Source organism: Cupressus sempervirens, chromosome 6 (assembly GCF_028749045.1).
Source record: "Cupressus sempervirens isolate cs-2001-9-10 chromosome 6, ASM2874904v1, whole genome shotgun sequence".
Taxonomy (NCBI): domain Eukaryota; kingdom Viridiplantae; phylum Streptophyta; class Pinopsida; order Cupressales; family Cupressaceae; genus Cupressus; species Cupressus sempervirens.
The window spans coordinates 98,581,010-98,588,081 of NC_143123.1; the positions used below are offsets into that span (position 1 = coordinate 98,581,010).

The 7,072-nt window shown below is 32.6% G+C and overlaps 1 pseudogene; it reads right to left on the bottom strand.

Moving 5' to 3' along the window:
• Nucleotides 1–4,855: 4,855 nt before the first annotated feature.
• On the bottom strand, nt 4,856–5,949 carry LOC149551414 (vesicle-associated protein 4-2-like; annotated as a pseudogene).
• Between the last annotated feature and the right edge of the window lie 1,123 nt (nt 5,950–7,072).

Sequence of the window (7,072 nt, forward strand, 5' to 3'; positions counted from 1 at the left end):
CATTTGATCTAGGGTTGGAGTTCTTTTCTCACTTCTCTATGTGAGCCAAAGAATCTCCAATCCACCATGGGGCTGCTTTCAAATAGTCAGTCCTTGCTTTCTCAGATTGAACATCCAACATGATAATTTCCTTAGGGAGGAAGTATGCAGAAGTGTTGAATGTCCAAAGGTGATTGCCAATTCTAAACTTCTTCCGTATTTGCTGCACACCCACTAATGTTTCCTAACACTTCCATTGAGTTGACTGCATCTACCAGCATATCAGTCATTGTCGAGACATTGACTTTTACATGGTGGAGTAGAGATTGTGGAGCCCTTGGAAATGTCTAAAATAGATACACATTTATCCTTATTTTTGTCCAATCAGATTTTGAATTTCTTTTTTCTCTGCACTGTGGATATTGTGCACCATCATAGAGATATCTTATTTATCATCTCATGGTTTTTGGGTATTTGTTCTTATCATCAATAATTTTACTTACAATTTGCAGATGCAAAAGAAATGATTCTAGGGAGAATGATAGAGACATTTCTTGTCAAAATCAGATTCTGGTCTTGAACAAGCTTAGAATGAGGTTGTTGCTCTATATCTGTATGCACTCAGCACATGAACTAGCCAAGGCTAACCTCTTAAGACAATCAAAAATGAAATGTAGAATATTTTTCTTATACAACATCATTGTTGGCTGGAATTCATGTCACTACCAAAATGTTATCAAAATTAAAATTATAAGAAGCAAAATAAATCATACGAAAGTTGTAACCAGAGTTGCTACTACACACCTTGTGCTCAGTACTGTTGTATTCAATGTGGATATAGTTCAGATACTTGCAATTTCTGTATCCACACGTGCCCCCAAAAATACTAGATTTCCAGCTATATTAGATACATTGTTATTTCATTTTGAAAAAGTTTGACATGAACCTTTCTAAGCTTAATTTAAAAGCTTCATTGGTGCAATTTTAATTTTTTTTGTTAGATGCAAAATTTTATTTTTTTTTTAGTTGCAAAATTTTATTTTTTTGAGTTGAGACTATAATTTATTATTGTTCACCTAGATTTTTATTTTAAATTTTTGAATTTTGAATATATCTTGAATCTTTTCTTTGTTAATTAATACTGAAGTTCTACTAAATCTTATTTTAATTTAGATTTAGTTATAGGTCCTAGTTTGTATATTCTGTATTGTTAAATCAATTTATAATTATTTATGTAGCACTTATGTGTTTAGTTGCTTTTAAACTAATGAAAATCTCTACTAACAACTTAGAAATTTGTGTTAAATATATTTCTCTGTCTTTTTCATTAGTGACGTATCCATATCAAGGTCTCTAAACATGGTTGTATCGGTGTCTAACGCGGTATTTGAATTTGTATCTGTATCCATGTCCATGTGACTTTGGTTGTAACCCCTTTTTAATTAACTCTTCTGCATGCAGTGTTCAATTATCATTTTTTTGTACATATTCTACATACATTAGCGTATGCATTGTAATCTCAAATCTCTTATCAGAATATTGATAACTTAGATGTATTTCATTCTAATTTTGTTATCAAGTGAAGGGCCACTTAGTTAAATAGTGTTTCTAAATCACGATCAGGTTATTATTATTTTTTTCATATATCCTAAAGCAATGGTTCAAGCCAATTTTGAATCTTTTGTATATCTATGAATGGAATGTGAATTCTTATGACATGACTTATGTATTATATTTAACAATTTATCAGTAGGAAATCTACAATGTTTCTGCTACAATTGTGGACACAAGATCGAGTACAAAAAATAATGCAACATAAAGTAGAACTAACGAGAGGATGGTATACAAAATAGAACTGAAGTTTAGGACACCTAGAAAATGAAAATTTTAAGACCGATTAGTGAAATCAAGGACTGTAGTAATATTCCTTCATTTATGAAACCTTTTTTGAGATAACTCACTTGGTCTTTCAAGGACGAACCACATTAGGAGCTTCTTGATGAATATGATGTGGTTCAGTCCTTTCTTGCCTTTTAAAATTTTTTTCTTCTAAAATCTTTAAAATGGTTATATGATCTAGGATGAACGTAGTTCCACAACAATGCAAAATTATTTTGGATATCTTATTAAGCAAGCACAAAGTACATAAATTATCAACTTCAACAAATATTCATCTAGGGTTTGATTGCTCATGGGGAAACCTAAAGGATTGACATTTATGATGATCTGGCTTGTCATAGTCTATGCTTGTATCCACTCTTTCTGGTATGTAGCCATTGTGTACTAGTGATTATACCTTTCTTGCATAGTCTTTGTTGCCTAAGATTTGACCACGAAGTAGGTAAAGAAAGTTCATCATAAGCACACTCAATAGTAAAATTTGGATTGCAAGTTCATCATAAGCACACTCACTACTTCAACAAAATCAATTTTTGGAAGTTTCATTTAATGCGACGAGAACCCACCTTCTATTGGTGTTGGAAGCTTCCTCCATTCGGGGCACTAGCCAATCTTCTCCCCCTACCCCCTACAATGACCCCATTGCACATTTTTTTTGTTTATAGAATTTATTTATATGTATATGCTTTATGGTTCTTCTTTGCCTTCATTCCTGCCTATGGTGTCTATGCCCATTTTGAAGGACCAATCAATACTGGAGGGTTTTGCTCCAGTTGCATATATCTGAGGAATTCAAATCCCCATTTAGCTTCTTGTTTGCAAAGAGTGTCATTCTAACCTCTACTAGTTATTATAAAAGTCATTTAGGTACTTGAGGAAGCTATGCTGCACAATCCATATCACTCATATAATCCTACACTTGAAGGGAGCCCAAAACTAGTTACCATGGGATTGTTTTTTGATCAACAGAACATTGACAAAACATATGTGTTAAACTTGCATATGTGAGAGGTTGATATAAGTGCTCCTTTAAAGTTATGTTGATGGTGTGAAACATTTTAACATTACCCATAAAGACATTTTTTCAATTTTAAATATGTGGTATCTCCTTAAGAAGGCTTCTACTTCTTTTTTGCTTCCAGTCTAACCGATGTATCTAGTTTGCTCATCTTCACAAATTGCTTGAAATTTGAAATGGAATGATTGGGAGGCATTTATTCATTTGAGGTGGCTATTGGATACATGTCTCATGATAATTTTGATGGATAAAGTTTACAGATGGACACAAATTGGCACACAATACTTATGCTCCACAAATATAATGTAAACATGAGAGCTACATTACATAGCTGCCTTGGTGTATTTATTATTTTGCTCTTGGTCATGGAAGTTGTTATATTCTATATAAACTTTAATATCTAATTTCTTTTTTGTTTTCAGTTATGAGCAGTGGGCCATTAACTTTTTTAGAAGTATAAAAGAAAAGGTCACTCCCTTAAGGACGGCCAGAATGCCAAACTCCATTGTGATATTTGTCTTAATACAGACAACACTATTAATAGTTGTATAGCTTGTTATGAACTATCTAGAGGGGGACCAGAATGCAAAACTCCACTGTGGTATTTGTTTTCATATGGACAACACTATTAGCAGTGGTATAGCTTGTTAAGTACTATCTAAAAGGAAGTATCTATACACAATCATCCCATTACACATTTTTTTGTTTATAGCATTTATTTGGTTGTCTATGCTTTACAGTTCTTGTTTGTCCTCATTCCTACCTATGGTGTCCTTGCCCATTGTGAAGGACCAATCAGTGCTGGAGGTTTTGCTCTAGTTGTATATATTTGAGAAATTCAAATTCCCATTTAGCTTCTTGTTTGTAAATTGTGTCATTTTGACCTCTAGTAGTTAAAAGGCATTTAGGTACTTGAGGAGGCTATGCTGCATAGCCTATATTTCTTATATAAGCCTACACTAGAAGGTGTAAAATTTTAATAGGATCTTTGATAGAGATATAGTGATATCCTTTTAATATTAATATGAAAGAGAAGACACTGAAATGTAACTCTTATGGAAGACTAAAATAATTTCAGACTTCTAATATATGACAGTTATATGAATACTCAAGGTATTCTATATTATCTTTTACTTCCAAACTATAATTTATATTATGTAACTGAATTGAATGTAGACAAACTGTGTTGTAGATCTGATTGCTGCTGAGACTAATGCATTACCTTTTGTTATCGATGACAGTCTCCAGCAATCGATATATATATATATATATATATATATATATATATATAAACATAAACATAGAGTGTCATCCATTTTAAGTAGCCCAATCATGATGGTCTAAATTCAAAGAGTCGGCATACAGTGCTAATATTTTGCCATGAAATCTTCGGAGAATTATTTTTAGCAAGAAAAAAACTCATAATTACCATATTTATCTAACAACGGCTCCCCCATATTTCAAGTTTTAGATTTCTACAATTGATTAGTATGGTCCACCACCTCTCTTTACAGAGTTAAGAGCATAGATGATTTGTATTTCAGCCTATTTACAGAATCATGAGACCAAGAGCTCGATAACATCCTCCAAAAATGTCAAGCCCAGATACAAAAATCAATTCAAGACCATAAGCAAAAACTACACACTAGTAACTTGCTTGAAACATCTGTAAAAGACATTTTCTCATCTGCAAACAATAAATTGAAAATGACATTATCTCAGTGGCAATGTCAGTTTCTTGGACATAAACTGCTAAGGTAAGTATCCTGTAGTTGGCATCTACCAGATATATCTCTCTTTAACAGTTTGCGAACATGCACACAAATAACTTGTATGCTCCAGCCTCTAACAATCAGTAGTAAGATTATCTTTTAAATTGACAGATGCTTCTACAAATCTGAGAAAATTAAAGCACACTTTTGAAAGCAAAGATCATCAAACCATAAAAAGGTAGGAATGTCAAAGGGAATCATCTCCTTCTAGCTGTTGTTGTGCCAGATACCTTTCCCTCTACTCTTTCTGATACAAAGCAAGAATAGTTCCTTATTAAATTGTATTTTTAAAGTTAACATAATTAGATTTCCAGGATCCACAATCCTAAAGTTGCATGGATATAGAGGGCATGCAAAGAATAGGTCAGAGCAGACCACATACCCATTCATCTATGACAAGCCCTTCACCAACAATTCGTGGAGCAGGATGTTTTGGAGGTTTTTTTTGTGCCTCAATTGCAGCCTCAGCTTTAGCCAATTTCTTCTTGAGCTTTTCCAACTCCTTTGTAAATGTCAAAATTGAGGATAACCAATTCAGTACATTAATTTTCAAAATTTAATTAAAATAGTCTTAATCAATCATTTCACTAGGAGTGTTTATGCATAAAATCCAAGTTAAAATGGTCTTAATCTATTGTATGACCAGGGGATGTTTGGAATTTTGAACTGTGATCATGTCATGAGATAATTTTAAACCAATTAATAGATTTCTACTTATGATTCTTCAAAATTTTCACTTACAGGAGTGGAACGTTGTGGATCCAAATAAACAACGTGCAATATTTGCTCTACTGCTACTAGTTCCTTCTGCTCTTCAAACTTCTCACTAAATTCACAAAACTAGAAATTTTTTAATCTAGTAATAAGTTCACATCAATGTTCAAACCATAAAGAATATTTCTGCCTAACTAGCAGCTTCAAACAGATTCTACATTATGAATCATTTATTTTCCTTCTTCTATTTCTTTGAAAACAAAAAAGTTTACCAGCTCTAAATCATATTCCACTCCGTCCTTGACTTTCAGACTAACAATCTTGAACTTGTCTTTAACTTTTTTCTCCGGTTGTTTCTCAGACTACTCAGGTGGCTCCACAAATTTAAATACTGCGTTGTACATGCTCCACATCACAATATAATCAGTATAATCAATCATTTTCAATAGAGCATATTTTAATAACAAATCGAATCTCTAGTAATAATAGAGAAGCCTCTCCAATATTGTTTTTTGACATCAAAGAGAACTTACCAGTTGCTATAAGTGACTCTCCTGGAGTAAGCATACCTCCATAGAGTCATATATAAGAGAACTTACTAGTTGCTATATATAATGGTAATGATGATAATAAAATAAATAAATTATAATCTGCAATATATAATAATAGTTAGTAAAAATGATAAATTTGTATTACTATTATATAAATTTCCTACCAAAAACACTGTACAAGATGATGTACATGCACTCGAAGCTCTCTGGGTCTATGGAACACTCCAAGGTATCTAGATTTTTTTTTGCACCTTATATGTAAAGAAGTTTGTGCACTAAGTATTCATTTGTTTGTATTTTGAGCATTCCACTAGTCTTTCCTAAGTATTCTTTGCTCTCTGTTGTTCCTCATCATATCTAGCTCCATGCACCAGTATTACACACTTGCAAAAAAAACTATATTATCATATTGATTGCTGATTTATTTCTGAATATTTTCATTAGGGGAGGGTACCTCAGAAATATCCCCTCTTTGAGGAACACATCCCAGGAGAGGAGATGGCATTTCCTTGGCATATTGGCCTTATGAGGATCCCCTCCTCTTAGAAATGATGAGATTTAGGGATCATGTATCCCTATGGAACACTGCTATCAAAATTACCTAAATTAGTAGAATTGCAAGGAATTTTAGTAGCTACCAGTAGTATTCCTATAAATATTAAGGTTGGCTATATCTAAGATGAGGAATTATGAGTGTTGGTTATGGCAGAGTCAATAACCTCTACCTATACATTAAAATATGGAGTACTATTTTATGACAATCAACCAGTGATATTGTCTAAATCTGGCAGTAAAAATGATCCTCTAACAGTAAAAATGAGCTTCCATAGTTGGAAGCACTAAGAGTGTTAGATCATTTGTAAAAATTATAACAAATTGTAAGACAAATTTCTATACTGATCGAATGGTACGAATTGCAAATAACTACAAGAAAATGAGGTACAATTAGCACACAAGCACCTTTAGTCATCTAGTAGTAGGAGGAAAGGATGTATAATCCATTACATTTACAATTTCACCCTCTTTCTTGTGTCATATATTATATTCATGGGTCAATGGGTTTGACTCAAAAAATGTACAATTGAATCGTGATAGCAATATCACAATTTGACTTGATGTGGAAAATATCTTAGGCTTAT